We start from the raw sequence: 25,859 nt of genomic DNA, 5'->3' as shown, positions 1-25,859 counted from the left end.
AATGGGCAAGAGGAAGTCTCCCAACCGGGGATTTATTGCATGGTTCTTGTTCTTGCTACATTGCAAAACTGGAGTCTTAAATGATGACATCTCGATGAACCAATAAAAACCAGCAGTAGCCCAGGGAGCTTTCTGGTTTTGCTCTTCCCAGTGGGCGTGGGGGTCTCCTCATCCTGGGCCTGTCCGGTTTGAAGTGAGGTTGGCCAGTTATCTGATTTTATGCTGGGCAGCTGCCCTGATGTACTTTCAAGACTAAGACAGATCCAAGTAGTTTTTCATCTTTGGTGCCCACTTCCCTCTGCCGCAGCTCCTGCCCTCAAATTCTGAGAAATAATGATTACAATAATGATAATAATAATTGCGGTATTTGTTAAGTCCTTACTATGTGTGAAGCACTCTTCTGAGTGCTGGGGTAGACACAAGCTAATCAGTTTCGACACAGTCCTTATCCCACATGGGGCTCACAGTCTTAATCTCCATTTTACAGATGAGGTAATTGAGGAACAGAGAAGTTAAATGACTTGCCCAAGGTCACAGAGGAGACAAGGAGCAGAGCCGGGACCAGAACCCAGGGCCTTCTGACTCCCAGGCCCATGTTCTAGTCACTGGGCTATGCTGCCAGACTTCACAGTGACCAGGGAGGAGAACATTAAAACCAAGTTGAGAGAATTAAGGAGTTCCTCCAGAGAAATGCTGAGATGTCTCTTTGGGCACTTGGTATTCACCCCATTCTCATGCCCAAAACACTTATGTACATATCCATAACTTATTTATATTAATGCCTGTCTCTCCCTCTAGACCGTAAGCTAGATGTGGGCAGGGAATGTGGCTACCAACTCGGCTGTATTGTACTCTCCCAAGCGCTTAGTACAGCCCTCTGCACACAATAAGTGCTCAATATAGTCCATTGATTGAAGTCCATATTCTTCAGGAATACAGTGATCTGTGTCTGGCATAATGCAGGTGATGTCACATGGCTCTCACATAGATCACCTGGTATTGGTGAGGGTTGTTAAGGGCCATCCTATTTGAAGCTAATCTGAGTGGGTCCCCAAATGTCAAAGTGAACAATTTCTAGAAGTCAGCGTGGTCTATGGTCTGTAGTGGTTGTCACTTAGCACACTGAACAGAGTAAAAGAGCCTTCAGCTCCTCTAGGATTTCAGACCCTCAACTCCATTCATTGAAAGTCCCCCATTCGTAGTGGCAATTCAGAATACTGGGTAAAAATGGCTAAAAATGATACTCCTAGGGAAAAGAAACCCAATCTTTTAGTTCCCGTCATCCCCGCTTGGTCACTGCTACGAGAAGCTCAGTTAAAGAGCTTTGCCAAATGCGGCAGGGTGGGGAAACCCCTTCAGATTGAAATGATTCATTGCCAAACTTTCTAGATGCAAGCTATTCTTCAGCCGGGCAGTTACTATGCAACTGGATTGCTGGGAAACTGCTTAATCCTCTGCAGAATTTCTTCAGAGGCTCCCTATAGCGCTGGATGCTAATGTTAATCAGAAAAAGTCTTGACAAGCTTTGGAAGTTCCTGGTAAGGATGTCTGTCTGCCGAGGGAACACCTTCCCTTCATAAAGGAGTGGTGTAAGTCTTTGAATTCCCATTAGGAATAGCAGTAGTAACGTTTATGGCATTGAGTGCCCACTATGTACTGAGCATTGTACTGAGCCCTGGAGTAAATACAAAATAAGTGAGATTGACAATGACCACACCAATTACATCTGGGGACCCTGTCTCTAATTAGGGCCTTTACCTCTTAGCCTCATCTTCTTCAACCTCAGCAATTTGTCTCCAATGGATGGCTGACAAACAGAGCCCTCCTTTCTATTGACAGCGGAATGATTTCTCCCACTATGTTTCTGGATTCTCAAAGGGACCCAAAGAGGAAATCTAGTCCTCAAGGCTGTTTCTGAAGAGAAATGTGTCGGGGGGCTGCTCTGGGGACAAGTCTTTCATCGCTATCATTCTTGGCCCCAGCCAGTAGCTGTGCCGTTCAGCTATTGTTACATTATTTAATGCCTCCATCAGGATGATTTCCACCCACCTCCAACCCCCAACGTCTGAAGTTGCTAGGGTTTTCTGAATGGAATTTGGTATGAAACCACTTAATTTTTTTTTTTCTGAAACTGCTCCTTAAAATGGGAGACGGGGAAAGAGTGGCTGGAAGGTCAGGAAAGAAATTATGGAAATAAAACCATAATCCTGCAATAAATCCAGCAAGCAAGACAATGCAATGGAGATGTCATGTTAAATTATGGATGAAGCACACTGAAATGGTTTGGAAAGAATAATTTAGGCAGCATTGAATTCTTCCTGCTTTCAAGACTAGTTTGCTTTGCCCCATCACATAGCCTTTCTTGCCTCAGAGCAGTGGGCCTTGAGGGTAGTGAAATCTTACAAATAATTGCATTTAATTATCTCTATTTCAGGCCAGAAGTGTATCTTCGGTATGTTTGCCAGTAATTGGATCATCTTTTCATCTTTTTGCTCTGAAGCAGAGTTGAATGGCCATAACTTTCCCTTGATCTAGTTGGGCGGCTGCTCTAAATCAATCAGTGGTATTTATTGATGATAATGATGATGATTTTTGTTAAGTGCTTACTACGTGCCAGGCACTGTTTTAAATTCTGGGGTAGATACAAGGTAATCAGGTTGTCCCAATGGGGCTCAGAGTCTTAATCCCCATTTCAAAGATGAGGTAACTGAGGCACAGAGAAGTGAAGTGACTTGCCCGAGGTCTCACAGCAGACAAGTGATGGAGCCAGGATTAGAATCCACATCTTCTGACTCCCAAGCCCATGTTCTTTCCACTAAACCTTGCTGCTTCTCCTGTTTATTGAGTTTATTGAGTGCTTACCTTATACAGAGCACTGTACTAGGTGCATGGGAGAGTACAAGGCTATAGAGACGGATCTATTAGTAACAGTTAAAGTTCTACCAAGTGTTTAGGATAAATACTCTGAGCAAGACCCTCTGCAGTAATAAAGTCAACTGGTGAGCAGACTGCCACTACTGGAATTAATTGATTTCAAATCATGCCCAGGAAATTCCACAGGGTAAAGCAAATCCTAAGCTCAGAGAGAAGGCTGCAGACTGAGCAACCATAGAGGAGGCGTAAATTAGAAAAACTGTGAGGACTGAGAAGGCAGAAACAAAAGACCATCATGGCTGTTGAAATTATGATAAAATGTAAACTAGTCATATGACATTAAATCCGGCCCTATTTTTCCTAATTATTCCTCCTGTGGCGGGTTTACTTTCCCATCAGAGCTGTATTAGAGGACTTTCAGCTGGCATTTTTGGAGGGGGATTTGCTTTGCTGCTAATGATGACCCTGGGAGTGGTTAACGATTGTTTATCTAGAGCCAATTTTTCTTCTGAGGCCATCTCTTTGCCAAGGACTCTATTTGTGCACCCCTCTCCCTCCCAGAGTCTCTTTAACTATGAGAAGGTAGAAGTGCTTTGTTTTAATAATGCCAATAACTGCATAATTATAATTATGAGAGGAATGATGCTTTCTGAAGGCAGGAGATTGGATCACTAAATGACCACTTCAGGTCTTTCCCAACTCTCCTAACTCTAGAATTCAAGTTTTTGTTTTGTTTGATTTTTTTTGTTCGTTTTCCTGGATGATAGCTCCATGAGGGGTTGAGAGTAGGAAAATGTAAGACTATTTATAAGTATATGCCTGACTATGAGGATGGATGCCAAGAAGGGCGATTATCACACTGTTCCTCCAAGAGCCTTTTGGGATCAACATCAAATTCTATTTTAGATCTGGTTTTCCTCAAAAATAATTCACCTGACAGTCAAACACTGAATGATACACTATTACTTCTGTTTTAAATCAAACTAAAGGGAACAGGAACAATCGAGTAAGACAATAGAGGGAACATTTCTAGTGGGTTTCAGGACCTTCCAGATCTCATGATGAGTAGCATGTAAAATCCTTTTGCGACCCTATAGGTAACTGCAGAGGTAGGCCCTGAAAAATGTATGTTGGGCAAATGATAAAGACTAGTAATTTTTTGTACCAATTTCCTTGCCTTTGGGTAGTAGTCCTTGTTTGTGGGTAAGGAGAAAAGGCAAACATTTTGCATAGGGGAGGGTTGATGCATTTCCATTCAAATTCAAACAGCTAGAAGGTACAAACTTTGCTTATTATAGATATACTCGATGACACCATGAAGTAGTAAAGAAGGCTTTATTATTTAGAATAATGATGGCATTTGTTAAGCACTTACTATATGCCAAGCACTGTTCTAAACGCTGGGGTAGATACAAGATTATCAGGTTGTCCCACGTGGGGCTCACAGTCTTAATCCCCACTTAATCCCCACTTAATCCCCACTTTTACTGGTAACTGAGGTAACTGAGGCACAGAGAAGTTAAGTGACTTGCCCAAAGTCACACAGCTGACAAGTGGCAGAGCAACAGTAATGTTATTATGATAGGGGCATTTGTGTCCCGAAAGGCTTTGTAGTTTAATACTACTGAACAGAGCTCCACAGTAAGTAGTAGGAGAAAGAGAGGCAACTGAAGAGGCACTGTGAAAGTACATTAGGCATAGCCTAAGTCAGACCCATTGATACCTAAGTCATTGGTGTTGATTCAGTTTCCAAATGCTCAAAGAAGTTGAGAAGACACTGGGCCCTCTCTTCAAGAAGCTCACTTCTGGGTTTGTAAATGAGAAGGTGGTCCAGGAAGGTTGAGATGGTAGGAAAAGGCTGTATTAGAAGTTGAAGACCCCACGAGAAGGGTTAACCTACTTGATCTTTTTGTGTGCACTTCACAATATGCTACACCCCTGCCCGCCTAATCACTCATGGCTTCCCATGCCACAGTGGAAAATAACTGGCGGGGACCAGTGAGCACAAGTGACTCTGCCTAAACCATTATCACAATAATCAATTCCGGCTGGACACCCCACCATCGCCACTGAAGTAATAATGATATTTGTTAAGCTCTTATTATGTGTCAAGCACTGTTTTTAGAATGAGAAACCTTCCATCCACTCTCAGACCAAAAACTTCATCAAAAGGAGCAGAGGAAAAAAATAGGCCAAATCTCTTTATGAACTTAGCCAAAGATGAAATTTCTTGGTTAATATTTTGGTCTTATGCATTTTTCAAAGATAAAGCAGAGAAGAAAAACAAGGACTAGCATCTGGTCACCATATTTCTTTCCCTTTGACGTCTTTTCAGTATTTTCTACGATTTTGTTTTCCAAATTATATACATCTGAAGAATTAAAATCTCTTCATTCCTGCTGGGCAGTTGTTTGTGCTTTCTGCAACTTGAGAAGACCAAGTACTTATCCTGGTTCTTTCGTCCTTCCTTTTTTAGGGTTGCAGTAGCTGAGAAAAGCCAGTAAACTAGAAGGCAGGCGGTGGGAGCCTAAGCCTTCTGGACAACTCAGCTGATTTAGAATGGGGGCTGCTTTTGGTCTATGCTCTCCCCACTGGTTAAGGGGATAGTTTGCTATTCTAGGTGAAGGTAATTAAGCTTTTTCACACAAATCTGGGTAATGGGTCTCCATGATGCCTTGCTAGGATGTGAGTGTTGCTCTGAAGGTCAAGAAGCCATGGAAAATTGTGCGCAGAGCTCTACCTCTTTCATAAAGGCAAACCAGGTGCAGCCACATTGCACAGGCCCCAGAAGAAAGGAAGTTCTCCTCAACTAAGTGCTTCTGCAACCACAATTAACCCAGAGGGGCTCAGCTCAGAAGTCACTTAACTTCTCTGCGTCTCAGTTACCTCATCTGTAAAATGGGGATTAATACTGTGAGCCCCACATGGGACATGGACTGTGTCCAAACTGATTAACTGTATCTACTCCATTACTTGGAACAGTGCCTAGCACATAGTAAGTGCTTAATACCCGCAGCAGTATGCTCTGTTTTCCCCTACCTGTAATTTATTTTAGTGTTTGTCTCCCCCACTAGACTGTTATATATTCGAGATAGAGGGCCACGTCTATTATCTCTATTGTACTTAAACTCTATGGATACACTACCCGAACGATTGCAGATGGAGTTGGGCCATACTGGGAGAGATGGAGTCGCTATGGGTCGGAGATGACTCGACAGCATAAAACAAGACTTTCCTAAGCACTTAATATAGTTGCCTGCACAGAAGAAGAGCTCAAAGATACTGTTAATTGATTGACTGGTAACTTTTCCCATATAGGAAGACTTTCATGATCTGAACTCTCAATCTTCTCTTTCCTAGGCTAAATAGTCCCAATTTTTAAATGGTATTTGTTAAGTGCTTGTTATATGCCAGGCACTGTATTAAGGGGAAGCAGCGTGGCTCAGTCGAAAGAGCCTGGGCTTCGGAGTCAGAGGTCATGGGTTCGAATCCTGGCTCTGCCACTTGTCAGCTGTGTGACTGTGGGAAAGTCACTTCACTTCTCTGTGCCTCAGTTACCTCATCTGTAAAATGGGGATTAACTGCGAGCCTCATGTGGGACAACCTGATTACCCTGTATCTCTCCCAGTGCTTAGAACAGTGCTCTGCACATAATAAGCGCTTAACAAATGCCAACATTATTATTACCATTATTACTGGGATAGATAAAAGCTAATCAGGTTCATTCAATCATATTTCAGTCGTACACTGTCCATATCCTACAAAGGGCACACAGTCTTAATTCCCATTTTAAAGGATGAGGTATCTGAGGCACAGATAATTTAAGTGATTCGCCCAGGGTCACACAGCAGGCAAGTGATGGAGAGGGATTAGAACCCAGTTCCTTCTGGCTCCCAGCCCCGTGCTCTATCTACTAGGCCTCCCTGCTTCTTTATGTGTGCTGGGATGTTACTTTGCCACCTTTCAGTAATCACAATACTGAGGGCAAGGTTCAGTAGAGTGTGGAAGTTGGCTGCTACATTTCCAAACTCTTGTGTTTAACTCAAATGGGGTATTGCAGGAGCAAATGCTCAACCGCAGACTATTCCTGGGGTTTCTAGGCCCTTTTTTATTCCACTTCACAAAGCGTTTACCTCCCAAGCCTGTCTTCAAATTTGGCAGGCTTGGCTCTAAACCTTTCCTACCACACAAGAAGAAATACTGGCCGCGTTCATTTTATAGGTATTCATATTTATTTTGCTCCGCAGCAGATCTGTATCTGGAGGCTCGAGTGCATGCTTGGCTAACAGCTTCTCCTAAGCAGCATGTCTTTACATTATGAGCCTTGTGGGGGTCAGGGACTGTGCCTAATTTCCACCTATGTAATCTTTCCTAGTGCTTAGTTCAGTGTTTTGCACACAGGTGATTAATAAACACCATTACTATTACTACAATGAGAAGAGGCCAAAGTTCACTGTCTAGTTAAGTCACTCAGGACTCTTTGAGAAGTCACTTAGCTATTTTCTACCTCAATCTCCCCATCTCTGAAATGGGATGAGAGTACCTACTTCTTACTTGCTCCCCAAAGATTAAATAAGTAATGGTATGAAACATTTTCAGCCCAAGAGAGAAGAGAACAAGTGACGATGTCTCTAGACTGTAAACTCACTGTGGGTAGGGAATGTGTTTACCAACTTTGTTATATTGTACTCTCCCAAGTGCTTAGTATAGTGTTCTGCAGACAGTAAGCAGTGTGACCTAGTAGAAAGAACACAGTCCTGGGAGTCAGAAGGAACCGGGTTCTATTTCCAGATCTATCTCTTGTCTGCTATGTGACCTTGGGCAAATCACTTAACTTCTCTGTGCCTCAGTAAAATGGGGATTAAGACTGTGAGCCCCATATGGAACAGTGACTGTGTCCAACTTGATTAGCTTTTATCAACCCCAGTGTTTGGCGCATAGTACGTGCTTATCAAATACCATAAAAAGTAAGCACTCAATAAATACGATTGATTGATTAATTAATTAATGGTGAGCCTAATGAAAGGAACAAAATTGATTGTCCAGTCTTATGGAGGCTCTGGAAGCTGAAGCGACTTTCTAGAAGCTGGAGTAGTTGCAGCTGCCATCACGGGAATGGAAATGTGGTTCTCATCAGGGGCCCCAAAATCTGGAAATCAGGGATTCTCTCTTCCCTCATTCTGCTATTGACTCTAACACCTTAGGGCCACAGCTAAAGGTCTGCAAAAAGACTTACTTCATGGTGGTGTTGGAAGGCTTAATTAATTTTTATAAACTGCGTTAAAATCCTGATTCTAGAAGTGCTAGAGAAGTGAAAAGTAGGGTAATTTAGGGCTCTTCAACACACAGAAAATAGATTAACGTTTGCAAGTGGAAAAGTACAAAATAGACAAGGTAAAGATGCAAATTTAGTTCAGAGAGCAAAAAAAAATACCACTAAAACTATTAACTGGACTCTGTGTGGCAATGTTCTGTTAACTTTGGAACATAAAGGCAAGTTTTTAAGGCTTAAAGCTAATATGAAGCAGATCTTCAAAGAAGAACGCCACAGTGTGATGATTGGAATGAATAGGACTACAGGGGAAATAAGCAATAAAGAACAGGTCCAGCCACCCCAACTGGCCTCTTCCATAAAACCCAACACATTTTACCTTTTGGCCCACATTGGCTAGAAGGTGGTGGACAGAACACTTCGCTCTGAGTACCTCTGCCACTAGGACTGTCTCCCCTGCTCTATTGTAAGTTCCTTGAAGGCAGGACTCAAGCCTACCAACTGTACCGTACTCTCTCAAGCACTTAGTACAGTCATCAGCACAAAGTAAGCGCTCAGTAACTACCATTGGATTGATGGACTAAAAAGAAATCATTCGGTTTGAATGCGGGTGAGTCATTAGACTGGGGAAAAGAGGGTACTTAAAAGAACAAAGGGTTTCTGGAACTCTTCCCTTTTTCCAAAAAAAAGCGAGAACTTTGAGTCAGTAGGCATTGGTTTGGAGGCAGGCGTGCTATGTTTCTGGGGGCTTGAAAAGAGTCTGACTTTGCTAAAATAAATGCACTGTAATCATGACTTCATGTTACCCAATATATTTAATCTTAGGGAGGAAACTTGGCAGGACAGAGTGGGTTGTTTGTCTATACATTTGGATCATCATCATCAAGAAGTAGTTACTCAGTCCTCAGTGACATTTCTGGCATGTAAGGATTCAACTGAGCTTTTTCAATCACGCCTGCTGACTTATTCTCCTATGTAGTTCTCCCCCATCAGTAGTAATAACACTTATCAATAGCCTACTGTGCAGGGCACTGTCTTAAGCTCCGGAAGAGAACACACAAGTGCGAATTTGACATGGTTTCTGTCTCTCATGGCCCCCCCTCCCCCCCACTTAGCCATTCTCTTCTTCCAATACCCCTAACCTTGCAGTTTTTGTTCCTCCCAAATTAACATATATGCTGTGCCTTGTTCTAATCTCTCCCGTTCCTGGCCTCTTACTCATCCTCTGTCCAGAACTCCCTCCCTATCTACATTCAGCTGACCACATGTCTCTGTGTCATCAAAGCCCTTCAGAAATCTCACCTCCCCCAAGAAGTCTTCCTTGATTCATTTCTAATTTTCCCACTTTATACCTTTTCAACTGCCACTTCATCTCTTTCACACCACATAAGTTAAGAATTCTCAACCTCCCATAGCACTTATGTACATACTTTTCATGCCCCATTACTTACGCACTAACTCATATATATATATATATATATATATATATATATATATATATATATATATATCCCTTTTACCCTCTTCCTCCTATCTGCAATTTATTTTAGTGTTTGTCTCCCCGGTCAGATTGTAAATTCCTTGAGGGCAGGAATCATATCTACTAATTCTAATTCACCCTCCTAAGAACTTATTACTGTGCTCTTCACATAGTTGTTTCTCAATGAATTCTATTTGTTGATGGATTGATTGATAGATTGAGTTAGTTGAGACACAATACCTTTGCTTGATTCCTGTGCTTCTAGTTGTTAAATACAAACAATTTGGGCATGTTTATCTTGTTAAAAGGACTCATATTTGAAGAATAAAATGCAGCTATGGAAACTTAGATATTGATGCCAGGGAGTTTACAAGCCCAGATAACTCATTTCTGATTTGAAAGGAGGGACCTGAGAGTGTGGGAGAGGGAAGGAAGAAGGTTGATAGGGAAAGGATAGAGTTGAGTTATTCAGACAAATATAGGGCTTTAAATCAAGTAGGAGCTCACAGGATCTCAGATCTGGTAATTAGAAAAATACAAAACATAGTATCTTTGTAAGGGGAGGGTTCCTGGGACGAATCCTAGCCAGATGAAGCCATGGCTTGAGGGCAGGGACTGTGCCTTCTACTTAGGTTTTACATTCCCAAGCATCTACTACAGGGCTCAAATCTGTCCTACTGGACAAACCACTGACCAAGTGTTGACCTGCACTCTGTGTCCCCAGTTCTAAATTTAAAGTTTCTTCTTGGGTATTTTCCCTGTGGAGCAGTCACTCCAGGGGGAAAATCTCTGAGAAGAAACTTTAAAATTAGAAAAAATACACAGAAAGCCACACTCTCTTCCCCTCTGCTTCCAAGTTCCCTGAGTCCACAGAGTTTAAATTTTTGCTCCCTGGGTGACACTTTGCTTTAGCTATCCCAAGAAAGCATAATAACGAGTAGCCCATAAGCCGCAAACACCCAAGATATGAAGCCTCTCTACTTGCCAGCGACCACGGCACTCAAAAATCAGGCATCTTTACTGAATGCCTAAGGTATGCAAAGTACTTTACTAAGGGACTGGGTGAGGACAATAGAAGATATGATCTCTACCTTACTTATGTACATAATTCATTTATTTATATTAATGTTTGTATCCCCCCTCTAGACTGTAAGGGAACATTGTCTACCAGTTCTTTTATGTTGTACTCTCCCGAGCACTTAGTACAGTAAGGGCTTAGTAAATATGACTGATTGATTGAGTGGGAGGGTAGACATAAAGTGATTTTCATATAGAAGAAAACAACTATGTAGGTGACTAAGTGCTTAAATAGTTGGGAATGGTAGCCAGTATGTTCAAGTTGAAGCAGCGTGGCCCAGTGGATAGAGCATGGGCCCGGGAGTCAGAAAGACCTGGGTTTTAATCCCACCTCCACCACTTGTCACTTAACTTTTCTGTGTCTCAGTTACCTCATCTGTAGAATGGGGATTAAGAATGTGAGCTCTATTCTTGACGGGGACTGTGTCTACCTTGATTAACTTGTACCTACCTCAGAGCTTAGAACAGTGCTTGGCACATAGTGAACACTAAAGTTGATTATTATTATTATTACAAGATGATCAGGTTGGACACAGGCCAGCTGGACCAGTGATGTTGACTTCCTGCCTCTTCACCTTGGATTCTTCCCCTATTTTTCAAGGGATGAGCCAGAATGGCAGCTCACCCCTGAACAGCGAAAGAACTGTTTTCTGTACAATTGGCAGCTTACCCCAGAACAGGGAAAGAACTGCTTCCTGTACTTCAAATCCTCCACTTCCTTCAGAAGCACCAGCAAGTCTGGGATGGGCACATTCATAGCCACCTCTAGATCAGCTAAACTCTTTCAGACTTGGTTCTGGGAGATTTAATTCCTCCCAACTCAAGTTTAATGAAAGAGTCTCTTGTTTTGCTTCTGAATTAAGGCCAGGGATGTAATACCCAGACTTCCAATACTGTTAATGTGCAAATTTACAAAACTAACAGCTTTCATTATATAGAGAGTTGAAAGCATTAGTCCAAATTTGGGAAATGAATTTTACATCTTTTTATTCTTGCTATCTACAATCAATCATAATTATTGAGTCCTTTCTTTGGGAAATGAATTCTACATCTTTCTATTCTTGCTATCTACAATCAATCATATTTATTGAGTCCTTTCTTTGGGCAGAGCACTGTACCAAGTGCTTGGGAGAGTTGACAATATAACAGAGTTAATAGATATGTGCTCTGCCCATAAGAAGCTTAGAGTCTATAAAGGGAGACAGATATTGATACAAAATAAATAAATTATGGAAGTGTATATAAGTGCTGTGGGGGCTGAGGGTGGTTGAATAAAGGGTGCAAATCTAAGTGCAGGGGGGACTCAGAAGGGAGAGAGAGTAGAGAAAAAGAAGGCTTAGTCAGGGACGGCTTCTTTGAGGAGATGTTCTCTTAATAAGGCTCTGGAGGTGGAGACAATGATAGTCTGTCAGATATGAAGGGGGAGGGAGTTCCCCAAGACAAGTAGTATATTGGTAGGTACCTGGGGAAAAATGGTTTCCAGCAAAATGACCAACAAATAACACGTACTGTGGTATTGATAAGGCATTTACTATATGCCAAGCATCGTACTAAGTTCTGGGCAAGATACAAGACGATCAGGTCAGACATAGTCCTTGTCCCACGTGAGACTCACAGTCTAAGTAGGAGGGAGAACAGGTATTGAACCCCATTTTTACAGATGAGGGAATGGAGGCACAGAGAAGAGTTAAGTGAGGTGACTTGCCCAAGGTTATACAGCATACAAGTGGCAGAATCAGGATTAGAACCCAGGTCCTCTGACTCTCAGTCCTGTGCTCTTTCCTTTAGGCTGTAAGATCTGTCTTTGCTTTTTCCCCACACCATGAGTCTTGTACAAAGGGGTTTTTCAGGTCTCCCCTAGACACCTAAACAGTTCCGTTAAAATAAAATGTAAATTCCAGTTGTTGTTTTGATATTTCATGATATCTAACTATATACAGGCTTTTATCAATGTTTTCTTATAAAATATTAGCTCTTTGGGATAGGAATGAAATCTTTTCAGTAGTAAAATTGACTGAAGAGATATATTTTATCAAGACATTTCTGGTAGACTAAAATTATAATAGTCTGGGGCTGGGACTCCTAATGAGGGTAAAAGAGTGAATGCTGAGTTGGAGCCCTTTTATATAGGTCTCATCCTTCCCTTGATCCAATCAGTCATATTTATTAAGGGCTTACTATGTGCAGAGCACTGTACTAAGTGCTTGACAGTATAACAGAGTTGGTAGACAAGTTCCCTGGCTACAGTGAGTCTAAAGGGACAACCCCAACCCTTTTCTCTCAGTCCTCAGTCTCATTCCATTTCTCCCTCTCACAATAGCTCCCTCTAATTGGTAAAAGGTAGCTAATTGGTAAAAGATAGTAAAAGGAGGGACCAGAGCAGCAAAACAAGCAGTTTGACACAACATCACCTGAAACTAGTCCTCTGCTCAATAAGTAGGCTATTTTAAAACTTGCCTCAGCTGGTCTGCTTCTCAATGCAGAACCGTCCCACTCTGCCTGCTCAACCTGTGCCCAGGTGTCTTCAATTCCCACTCTCACAGAGCCCTCCTCCTCCCTCTCACACTGCCCTACTTGGGGCTAATCAGGGCTCACTGTGGGAGTTCAGGGGAGCTGTTGAGTGTGGGCAGTAGGTAGTTGTGGGTAGTGAGAGTTCAGGGTATTTCCTGGGGAGGGGAGCAATCAAATATCAGAGATCCCCTGGTACAATATTTCCTGCTTTCTCCTCCTAACCTCTGCCTCCTATTCAGTGCAGGAGAGTGGGGTTTTTCAATAAAGTTTCTGCAGGCTAGAAGATCCACCTCCCTGCTGTATGGTTTCCTTACCACCATTGGATAAGTAACAAGCCCAAGGTAAGTGTATTTCTTGAAAGAATTCCTTTTGATCCTAAATTTGCCTGGGACAGGCAAAGCCTAGCCTTCAGCAACAAGTGAGGCATTATAGGAGCTGCCCTGTAAGGACAAGACTAAAGTTTGGGAGTCTTGAAACTTGTTCCTTCTGCAAGTTTGTTCAGGGAGTCCCAGTTCCTCTGTATTTGTTGGGGAGACCAGAGTTCCCCCAAACTCCTGATCAGTTGCTATGAGTTGGCTGGTCTGGATTTCTGGTGTAATTAAGAAACATGTGTGAGGAAACAATTATAGGAAAAAAAATCCTGTCTTCATGCACAAACTCCACTTAATGCTTTCCAGTCTTTCTGGGTTGAATTTCCCATCAAATCTCATGGGCAAAAAATTTAAACCAAGGGAACATAGACCTGGAAGTCGGAATGACCTTGGTTCTAATCCTGACTCTGCCACTTTTCTGCTGTATGACCTTGGACAAGTCATTTAACTTCTCTAGGTCTCAGTTACCTTATCTGTAAAATGAGTCAAAAGACTGTGAGTCTCATGGGACATGGACTGTGTCCAGGCTGATTAACTTGTATCTATATGAGAACTTAGTATAGTGTCTGGCCCATAGTGCTTAATAAATGCCATAAAAAATTCTAAGTCATTAGGGACATTGGTACAAATGTGACTTCTGAAATGTTAGGATTGCCCTATGTGGATATGGCATTAAACTTAATTCTTCTGTATGCTAATGGATATAGAAGCTTAGCTATGACAGATGAAAGGGGTGACAGTTTCAGAAATGACCACTATGCTCTAATTCCCCACTCCTTCCACTTTGTAAAATAGGGGAGGATTATGATGGTGCCAGTGTAATAAATCATTCATCTTCTTAGGTAAGCATCTAGGAAAGGACCTGAAAGAACTTTTTATAGGCATTTGCTTTTCACTGGCCATGGAGGCATAGTCCAGAGTCCCAATGAAAATCCTGGAAGGTTAGGGGAATAAAACTCCTGGCTTCCTATTCTATGGTAGGATTTGAGTGACCTTGCTAGAGTGGAGAGAAACGTAATCCTTTCCTACCCTTTCTCCTCTGAGATTGTGTTGGCATAATCAATTGCATTTACTGTGTGCAGTTCACTGTACTAAGTGCTTGGGAGAGTACAGTATAACAGTTTGCAGACATGTTTTCGGTCCACAATGAGCTTGCAGTCCAGAGGGGCAGCACAAACTGAGGAGTGGACAGACAGTATCCAGGGCGAGACAGTATCCAGGGCGTGACTTGCAAGTTTCTTCATCTTCCAATAGGGGAGGCGTGGGGCAAGCTTGGATGTCTTTGAGGTAGATCATGGAAAGAATGGGGGCTGTGCTCCAGCCTTGCTTCAGAGACTGCAGTGGCAGACCTTGCTCTGAGATTGCAGTGACCCTGTTCCTGTGAGGTGAATCCTAGGGCCACAGACTAGCTGCAGGCCAAGTAAAGATCTCCTAGAAGTTAGTGGGGTGTCAATTCACAATCATCCTATTCTGGCTTGATTACGGTATCAGCCTCCGTGCTGACTGCCCAGCCTCCGTGCTGACTGCCCAGCCTCCGTGCTGACTGCCCAGCCTCCGTGCTGACTGCCCAGCCTCCGTGCTGACTGCCCAGCCTCCGTGCTGACTGCCCAGCCTCCGTGCTGACTGCCCAGCCTCCGTGCTGACTGCCCAGCCTCCGTGCTGACTGCCCAGCCTCCTGACTCTCTCCACTCCAGCCCTTTCTTCACTCTGCTGCCTGGATCATTTTTCTACAAAAAAGTTCAGGACAAGTTTCTCCTCTCCTCAGAAATCAGTGGTTGCTCAACCACCTTTTCATCAAAGTCCTCACCATTGATTTTAAAGCACTAAATCACCTTGCCTCCTCCTACCTCCCCTCGCTATTCTCCTACTACAACCCAACCTGTACACTTTGCTCCTCTAATGCTTACCTTTTCACTATACCTTGATCTTGTCTATCTTATGGCTGACCTCCTGCCTCTAACCTGGAATGCCCTCCCATCTCATATTTGACAAACAATTACTCTCTCCCGGTTCAAAGCCTTATTGAAGGCGCATCTCCAAGAGGCCTTCCCTGACTAAGCTCTCTTGCTCTTCTCTTACTCTATTCTGCATCACCCTGACTTGCTCCCTTTATTCATCGCTCTTTCTAGCACCTCAGCACTTATGTACTTATTTGTAATTGATTTATTTCTATTAATGTCTTGTCTCCCCCTCTAGATTATAAACTTGTTGTGGGCAGGGAATGTATCTGTTTATTGTTGTACTCTCTCAAGCACTTAATACAGTGCTCCTTCTATAGTAAGCACTCAATAAATATGATTAAGAGGCCTTCCCTGTCTAAGCCCTCCTTTCCTCTTCTCCCTCTACCTTCTATGTCGCCCTGACTTTCTCCCTTATTCATCTGCCTCCCCCCCAGCCCCACAGCACTTATGTACATATCTGTAATATATTTATATTAATGTCTGTCTCCTCCTCTAGACTGTAAACTCACTGTGGGCAAAGAATGTATTTATGTGGTACTCTTCCACACGCTTAGTACAGTGCAGAGCACACAATGTTCAAAAAATACGATTGACCGACTTGGTTATTGGTCAGAAAAGCTTCCCTTGCTGGACCAGAGACATACTGAGGAGTTTGCTTTGAATCCCTCACGAGGCAGATGGCCTCTAATATTCTGGCCAACAGGAGTGGGCCATAAGAAATTCTTTTATTTTTTCCAGGTTGACCTGAAATGAAGGCCCTTCTGGACCCTCTGACCTGAGGGATCAACCCTGTCTTTCTTGAGCAGAGACACCTCCACATGGCAAGCAGAGCCTGGTATGACAGGGACAAGGGGAGGAGGGAGAGGAGCATTCTGTTCCCAGGAAGAGTTCCCAAATCAAATAAAAACCCTACTGGCCTCCCAGGCCAGGGAATTACATTTCAGAAAAGGTTAGGGGACCTGAGATGCTGATCTTGTAGCTTTGGTGACTTCTCAGCCCTCTGCCAAACATCCTTTCCTACTTCCCAGTCTTCCCCATGGAATTCAAATGGTTTATATCTGGAGCTGGAGCCCCTGCATCAGGCTGCCAGCAACTGGGCTTATCACAACTTTACATGGCTTCTCTAAGCAAATGTTTAGCCCTACTTGACTTGGGATGAGTGCCGTATTGATTATTAACTTTAACATACATCTGGTTTTCATTACAAATGGTAGCAGACCAGAGAGAGGTGGTGTTCAGGCCGGTGGGGTCACTTAACAACCATCAGGATGAGCTATAAAGAAAATTTAACATATCCTGTAATTACAGTCTACCCAGGACTGAGGGGCTTGGGGGCTGCAGATCTGATTTCAGAACAGGAGAAAATGTTTATTGTATCTGTTGCACACATTTATTTACTCAGTGGTAGTTGGGCCTGTTGAAATAGTGCTGGCCAAGCCTATTGCTCTGCAGAAAAAAAAAACACTTTTTTGTTTGTCAGAAAGCTTGAAGATGATTCCAGGCAGGGTGGCCCCGCTAATGCTTTTACAGGCATTGGAATTTTAGCAGGCCAGAATGGCCCTGGGGGTGTCATCTTAAATTAACAGCACCTCCTGGATCTTCAGTACCTGACAGCTACCCTGGCTGCCACTGCTCTTCACTGAACCCTTCTGAGGGTTGGTTAGAACATCATTATTCTCGACAAGCACTGAGGGCAGAACGCTTGGAGCTCCAATTAAAGGTGATACAATGCCTGCCCAAAAGGAAATCATAACCAGACAGGTGTGCAGTCATTGTAAAAATGTACATGTCATTGCGGTAGTTACCAGAATGAGTTGAGGGGAGGGTCGTAAGTTGTGCTGATAGGTTGGAGTTAGGTGCAGGGAATCAAGGAAAACGTTCTGGAGGAGGGGAGTCTTGAATGAACTAGCCTTAAGCAAATAAGATAGTGCAGGATGGTATTTATGTGTGAACAATGAAGAAGAGATTGACTAATGCTAATTCTTTTTAAGTACAAATACATTCATGAATAAAACTTTACTTTCAGTAGTTATCTTAAAATCCCTAGGCAGCATCAGTTGTGTTCTCTCCTTCTCCGTCACCCCCTCCCATATACATGGTGCCATCCTAAGCAAAGTCAAAGGAAGTTTATTGCTCTTGTCCTCAAGAAGTTTACTATTTTAAATATCAGAACATGTAGGAGAATGAAAGAATAAAAGAACTGTCTTATAATAAGTAATATAGTAATTCCTAAAGTCAGAACCCCAAATAATCAAATATTCTATTTGCAAGGTTTAATTTTTATTGTTTGGGGATTATGGATGGTAATGTCTGTCTAAGATACTGTGAAAGGGGGAAAGAAAATCATATCACTTAGTCAAGGAAGGCTTCATGGAGGAAGTTGGTGTTTCAGAGGTCTTTGAACAGGGAGAGGAAAGGTTTTCCATGAAGACAGGGATGTGGGGATAGGAAGAGAGTGGGAAAACAGTACAAACTGTGTTTTCTGACTCCTGGAAAAGAGTTAATACAAATCTGGAATTCTCCCAGTTGTGATGATCCTGAAAATACCTGAGAATTTCTCCACTCAACTAAGTGGAAAAATCCAAAAACTTCCTATGTCCCTCTAAGGAAATTTACTTTATGGTCAGTTTTTCCTATGCCTCAGCTGCAGATGGTCAAATAGGGGAGAACTGCTATTCTATCTGTAAATAAGGAATCTGTGTATTCAGCACAAGGTTGTAGTGTTGCAGGGACTGGAGCCCCAGATCAGCTCAGTGTCTGCTTGTCTGAGAGTCTCTCAGGTGGTTCAGAGTCTGCCCCAGGATCCAGGGTGTGGGTGGTTGGGGGAGACCATGACAGACTCATTGTGCTGACTGGCAAAAAACAGACTCAGTGCTGCAGTGAATGATGAAATTGAAAACAGCAACCTGCTTAAGTGCCCCTGGATGAGGTAAGGGAGTCTGCCATTTTGTTGGGACTTACCTCCATCACATAACTCCTCTGGATATTTCCTTTTTGCCCACTTCACTCCCCATTGACATTTCATTGGAGACTAAGGATAAATGAAAAAGGACATTCAAACCAGTTTGTTTGGCCCCTGTGAGCTGATTTGGTTGGGAAAAAGGTTGCAACTAAAATAAGGGAAGAATCTTGAACTAGGTTTTAAATGCTAACTGTGTGCCAGGCACTGTATTAAGCAGTGGGTTTAGATAAAAGATCAGGTTGGACACTGTCCCTGCCCCACATAAGGCCCACAGCCTTAATCCCCATTTTACAGATGAGGTAAGTGAGGCACAGAGAAGTTAAATGACTTGCCTGAGGTCACGCACAGAACACAAGTGGCAAAGCTGTTCTTAGAACCCAGGTCTTTTGACTCCAGGCCTGTGACCTTTCTACTAGGTTGCAGTGCTTCCACCTGTGGGTTTTAACTGTCTTTTCCTAGTCCACTTTTCCTCTTGGTCACAGAAAATTGAAATCTGGTCAAAGGTTTGAAATCCCTATACTGCTAATAATAATTCTCTTGTGCCTCAGTTACCTCCTCTGTAAAATGGGGATTAAGACTGTGAGCCCCATGTGATCACCTTGTATACCCCCAGCGTTTAGAATAGTGCTTTGTACATAGTAAACACTTAACAAATACCATCATTATTAATTGGGTATTTAAGTGCCTATTTGCCAGACACTGTACTAAGTGCTGGGATAGGACAAGATAAATGAGTTGGACACAGTCCCTGTCCCACATGGGGCTCACAGTCTTAATCTCCATTTTACAGATAATGGTATTTGTTAAGCGCTTACTATGTGCAGAGCACTGTTCTAAGCACTGGGGTAGACATAGGGGAATCAGGTTGTCCCACGTGGGGCTAACAGTCTTAATCCCCATTTTACAGATGAGGTAACTGAGGCACAGAGAAGTTAAGTGACTTGCCCACAGTCACACAGCTGACAAGTGGCAGAGCTGCGTTTCGAACCTATGACCTCTGACTCCAAAGCCCGGGCTCTTTCCACTGAGCTACGCTGCTTAGGAAACTGAGTCACAGTGAAGTGACTTGCCTAAGGTCACACAACAGACAAGTGGCAGAGTTGAAATTAGAGCCCAGGTCCTCTGACTCCCAGGTCCATGCTCTTTCCAATAGGCCATGCTGCTTCGCTAACCAGCTGGCATATTTTAGTGGCCTTTGAAATTCCAATTATGTCATAAATAGGATGTATCTACAGCATTAAGCTTGACTGGATTTTATATTAATGCCTGTTTACTTGTTTTGATGTGCATACATCTATAATTCTATTTATTTTGATGCTATTATTGTCTGTTTACTTGTTTTGATGTCTGTCTCCCCCCTTCTAGACTCTAAGCCCAGTGGCTCAGTGGAAAGAGCTTGGGCTTCGGAGTCAGAGGTCATGGATTCGACTCCCGGCTCTGCCACTTGTCAGCTGTGTGACTGTGGGCAAGTCACTTAACTTCTCTGGGCCTCAGTTACCTCATCTGTAAAATGGGGATTAACTGTGAGCCTCACGTGGGACAACCTGATGATCCTGTATCTCCCCCAGCACTTAGAACAGTGCTCTGCACATAGTAAGCGCTTAACAAATGCCAACATTAACATTAATTGTGGGCAAGGATTGTCTCTATTGCTGAATTGTACTTTCTAAGCACTTAGTACAGTGCTCTGCACACAGTAAGAGCTCAGTAAATACGATTGAATGAATTAATAAATGAGACCCGAATCTGTGTTCTCATGTGATCATTGACTAGTGGCAGAAGCTCCTCCCAGCCACTGTGGGACTGAAAACCTGCCCTCAATAGGAGCGGATACCAGGCAGAAATTCCTGAGCACCACTTGGAATAATGGGAAGGTTGGGGCAGTGTGACCCTACAGAAAGTAATGAGGAGCAGAAACGAATGGGAATGCCCCGTTGTTTTTGCTGTTGATGTCACTTAATTTGATTAACCATATTTTCCTTTCATCCTGTGTGTGTGCAAGCCTCCATCCCCTAGATTGTGGCCAGAGACTGTCTGATCAATGTCCATGTATCTTCCCAGTGCTTGGTACAATGCTTCACACAGTCATTAACATTCTTTTGTCCGTGATTCATGACAGAAACATTGCTTAGTCAAAATGAAGTTGAAATTCCTTTGTAGGTGAAGGGCACCGAAGGAAGTTGAATAAAATGACTTCCATTCTGATCCTTAGAGCCAAATGTGTGATTTCCTTTTCCCTGGCTTGGCCTGGTGTCCTAGGCTAATTTGCATGATTGGTTTGGGGTTTTTTTCCATAACTTATTTTGGATTTAACTTCCAAGACATCTGGATAAATTTTTCACCTGATGGGGGGAGAAGCAATAAAGCATGGAAAAGTAATAATGTGGAGATAGGTCTGAATATGGAAGCTGATTGGTAGAAGTATTATTTAATCAACTAATATCCTAAGTTACCTACTTGCAAAGAGTTTTTAGGAGTAGTAGTAATATTAATTGTGGCATTTTAAGGTATATGTCAAGCACTTGCCTTAAGAGCTGGATTGTAGATAAGCTATAATCAAGCCAATCCCTGTCCCACATCTTAACTAGAAAGAAAAGCAAGTATTGAATCCCCATTTTACAGATGAGGAAACTAAAGCAGAGAAAAGCCAAGTGATTTGACCAAGGTCTCACAGGAGGCAGGTGGCGGAGCTGGAATTAGGACCTGGGTCTTTTGGCTCCAAGTCCCATCCTCTTTCCACTAGGCCACACTGCTTCCAAGAGTAGAGAAAGGGGTATAGCCTAGTGTCAGCAGGACTGCTCTTGAGTTGATTTTCTATTAATGGAGGTGGATTGTGTAGCTCCATTCACAATTTCTCTCTGTCCCCCTTTACCAGTGGTAGACATTTCAAGACAACCATTCAGGGTTAGGGGTGTTGCATGTGGTCTTGGGACAGAACATCTGTGTGCCCTGGGAAGTAGCAGATACTTCTGTTTCCTCATCCACTTTTTATGCTGTCATTGTGTGGCACTCACATCTGCCATGCAAACTGTTGGAAGATTTTTATTTATGAATTTGCATATACGTTCTTTATTCTACATGTATCGGTTTTTCATCTGGTCTGTCCCCCATCCGGTACTCATGGTACTGGATGTCTTTGCCAGAAATTTAAATTTTATACTCCAAGCCTTCCTCCAATTTGGCTCCTGCTGCAGAGTCCCATGGCTTAGAAGTGGTGCCTGTGTTCACAGGGGCCTGGGAGAGGAATACAATGGCTCTGGAGTCATAGGGAGGGTCACAAGACTCCCTGGAACCACCCCAGGTTCTGTGGATTTCTGTGTAAGCAGAGTAGCATAGTGGATAGAGCATGGGCCTGGGAGTCAGAAGATCATGGACTCTAATCCTGGCTCTGCCACTTGTCAGCTGTGTGACCTTAGGCAAGTCACTTCATTTCTCTGGACCCCATTTACCTCATTTATAAAATGGGGATTGAGATTGTGAGCCCCACATGGGACAGGGACTATGTCTAACCTGATTTGCTTGTAGCACTTAACATATACCACATAGAAGGTCCTCTATCATGTGATGACTGTCCCTAGCATAATCAACGTAGCGTATGTCTGTTACTTTGGGTTGGCAAAGGGTTGTCCAGTTTTTTTTTTTTATGGTATTTGTTCAGTGCTTGCTATGTGCCAGGTACTGTACTAAGCTCTGGGGTAGATACAAGATAATCAGGTTGGACTTGGTCCCTGTCCCACATGGGCTCACAGCCTTTATCCCCATTTTACAGATGAGGTATTTGAGACAGAGAAGATAAGTGACTTGCCCAAGGTCACACAGTAGACAAGTAGTGGAGCTGGGATTAGAATTAGTCAGATTAGTCCTCTGACTCCTAGGCCTGTGCTGCATTCACTAGTCCATGCTGCTGCTTCTGTGTCTGGATATGTTGCCAGCGGCCCCCTGATTACCCCCACTCTTTCTTCTGAAGCACCCCAGCCTGGCACAGAGGAGTATACAAGCAACCCTGGGTGTGCCGGTGGAATGGAAGGGAAGAAGATTCCCATGGGAAGGGGAATCCTGTCTGGGAGACCAAGCTGTTTTAAAAAGCTCAGGACAAAACTCATTTTGTTTGTATCTCATTTTCTCTATGTATCTGAGAAGACCCTAATACTAGGAAGAGTCCAGGGAAAATGTGGAAGAGGCAGACCAACAGCTAGCTGGCTAGAGACCATAAAAATGATAACAGAAGGACTGTTAGGTTATGGATTATGGCAGAAGACAGGACATTCTGGAGAAGATATATCCATAGAGTAGCTATGAATTGGAAATGACTCCGGCACTTGATGAAGATGATAATAATAATCTGAGAGGCTAAACTCTGCATCAGGGACTGCTAATTCCAGAGAAAAAAGAAATGGATGAGAAACAAACTTTGGAAACATATGAAGAGAGAGCTATAAAGCTATCAAGAGTTGTCCCCTCACTAACTTGCCACAAACCTGACCTACTTCTCACAAACCTGCCTCAGACCTCCCAAGATTTTGTCAGTTTTCCTGCTTTGTACCCTTTCTCCTAAGGCTCTGGCCTTTCTCCCCATTTCCTGGGTTGTTATTGTAAGGACCATGAGGTCTCTCACTACTCATTTATAGGGACGGCAGGCCAACCTAAGGCAGTCGGCTAATTAACCGCGACTTCTATCTCCTGTCATGAACTGGGGATGCCCCTCTCTCCTAGGATCTCCTCATCTGCTGTGATCTTCAGGCTTGACTGGTCCAATAAATGAAACGGGCAACTCCTCCACAGTGATTTACATTGAGCTGGTTATAACTAATCAAGTGGTAAGTGATGGACCAGCCTGATAGCGTGGCTGATGGGGCCTGGAGCATTTATCTTAATCACAGGAGGACCTGGCTCACCCATCCTTCATGCCCCAAGCCTGCTAGGGAGAGCGTGGTGGCTATCTTCTGCTCTGTGTGAGGCCTAGATAGGACCTCAGGGACAGCTAAAATGGAGCAAGAAAAGTCATTCCTCTTTTGACAGGAGCAGGCTGGGAACACTCCAGATCCTAATTTTCACAGCCCCAGCTCTCTGTTAGCTCACACAGAGGCTGGTCCAGCCAGACCTGACATAAACACAACTTGGGTACGGAGAAGGGGGTCTTTTTGCTTAAATGTGGAAAGATATACCTCAGAGAGCCGAGGTGAGGTTTCCAATAAACAAGACCACGAAGGAGAGGGTTTCAGAGATCTGGTTCAGACTTATGAACCTAAGCCTGGAGAAAGGCAAGTGTGATGAAACCAAACTCAATTCCATTCTCCTTGCCCCATAAAGAGGACAGATTCAGGGAGGAAAGAGCATACCTTAATGGTGGACAATGAGCTAAAATGGAACCCAGGAGTATTCAAACCCTTGACTTTTGATTTATTTAGCGACTTTCCAAAATCCTAATGCTTTCTCAAATACCGTTTTTTTAAATTTTAAACTACCCCAGGAATACTGACAGCCCCAAGGGGATGAAACTTTCTCTATCTGGTTTCTCAATAGCATTTTTTCATTTCAACCTAGGATTGAATGAATTTTCCCACCCCAATCAATAAGTAGTTTTTAGGATCGGCCTCAATTTTCTTTTTTTGCATTTTTAAGAATCAGACTTCTGTACTTAAAGTATTGGAATGCAGGTATGGAAAATAAATGTGATTACATTCGTATAAGACAATCACGCACTTCATGGTAATTTCAGCCGGGAATAGGACAGCCTCAGTTTATTAGATATTCAGTCTCCAGGGTTTCCAGAAAATCAGCTTGAGTTCTGGATTATCACTTATCTGTTGAATATTCTTCTGAATCAAACCTAAACCTGGGCTCCACTGAAATTTGACCAGTCTTAATTTCTCCCCACTAAAAAGTCTTCTTTTTCTTTTTCATCGTACTTTCCCAAGTGTTCTGTACACAATAAGCTCCCGGTAAATACCTTTTAATCAGGTTTGAATGCTTACTGTGTGCAGAGCACCATTCTAAGTGCTTGGGAGAGTACAGTATAAAAGTTGGTAGCAATGTTGCCTGCCTACAATGAGCTTACACTGATTAATCGATTTGGTTATTAGTGACAGCGATGGGGAGTAGAAAATAGGTGTATTTGAAATATTGTAGATATTTCACAGACCAGTATAGTAACAGCATTTATTGAGTAGTTACTGAGTACAGTGACATACTCCCTGCTCATAAGAAGCTTACAGTCTTAGGTTGTGAGTCCCTTTTGTGATTGTGAACCTCTGAGTGGAACAGGTATTTCCCACCCATATAATTTTCCCAGGTTTGCATGTAGTAAGAATTTAATAAATGTTATAATGGCATTTGTTAAACACTTACCATGTACCAAGCACTGTTCTAAGCGTGGTGGAGATACAAGGTGATCAGGGCATTCCACGTGGGGCTCACAGTCTTCATCCCCATTTTCCAGATGAGGGAACTGAGGCACAGAGAAGTGAAGTGGCCTGCCCAAAGTCACACAGCTGACCGGCGGCGAAGCCTGGATTAGAACCCATGACCTCTGACTCCCAAGCCTGGGCTCTTTCCACTGAGCCACGCTGCTTCTCCGAGTTATCAGTACTTCACTCAAATAGAGGAGGCAAACACTAGTCTAACCTAGTAATGTAGCTATTTGGTTGATAGCAGCTGGCTTTAGCAGGAACTCTGTGGTGGTCAGAAGGCTTAACTCCTGAATAAGAAATGAAAATATCAGGTTCCAAATCTTGTGGGAGCCAGGTAAGAACCCCTGGATTTTTATTGCCTTTTCTGACCTCTTAGTGTCTAATGCAGCATTTTAGCATCTAGTAAACCCTTAATAAATACCACAGTTATTCATTTATTATTGACATTATGCACAATGTTCTCCTATAATGCAGGGACTAATGAAATGTTGCAGTATGACTCACTTACACTGCCAAGGTTTCTTCCCGCCCCTGGGGACCCTAGATTCAAACAGGTTTTTTCCTAGCTAAAATGAGTAGTTAAAATGCACACTGTGGCAGAAATCAGTGCTGAGGGATAGAAACCTTCAAAGACAATCAGTGGTGGAATGAGTTAGATGTGGGTTTGGAGGAGTTATTCAAAAGAATGGGTGAGGAGTATTTTAGGGGCTGGTGGGTGAGTGAGGGATCTGTTCCAGGCAAAGAGGACTGAGTGGAGAATGGGTGGAGATAGACTTTGGGCAGAACCAGAGATGACCTGTTGGCCCAGAACTGGTGCTTAGCAATCTCACAATCTATGTGATAAGAGTCCTGGTTTTTGTCCTTATTAATTATTTGTATTTTCTACAGCCCACATCCACACCCTCTTTAGGAATTTGTAAACAGCATTTCACTCCCTGCAG

At 43.0% G+C, this 25,859-nt stretch overlaps 1 long non-coding RNA gene across 2 annotated transcripts in view; it reads left to right on the top strand.

The window, feature by feature from the left end:
- Positions 1-13,276: 13,276 nt before the first annotated feature.
- LOC114805719 overlaps positions 13,277-25,859 on the top strand; it is a 132,254-nt gene continuing 119,671 nt past the window's right edge. For both annotated transcript variants that reach the window (XR_003753743.1, XR_003753742.1), the window contains exons 1-2: positions 13,277-13,555; positions 16,285-16,381. This is a non-coding gene — a long non-coding RNA (uncharacterized LOC114805719). The remainder of the gene's footprint in view (positions 13,556-16,284; positions 16,382-25,859) is intronic.

The sequence above is a fragment of the Ornithorhynchus anatinus genome, chromosome 19 (genome assembly GCF_004115215.2).
Source record: "Ornithorhynchus anatinus isolate Pmale09 chromosome 19, mOrnAna1.pri.v4, whole genome shotgun sequence".
NCBI lineage: Eukaryota > Metazoa > Chordata > Mammalia > Monotremata > Ornithorhynchidae > Ornithorhynchus > Ornithorhynchus anatinus.
This window is presented reverse-complemented; position numbering and strand designations above follow the sequence as displayed.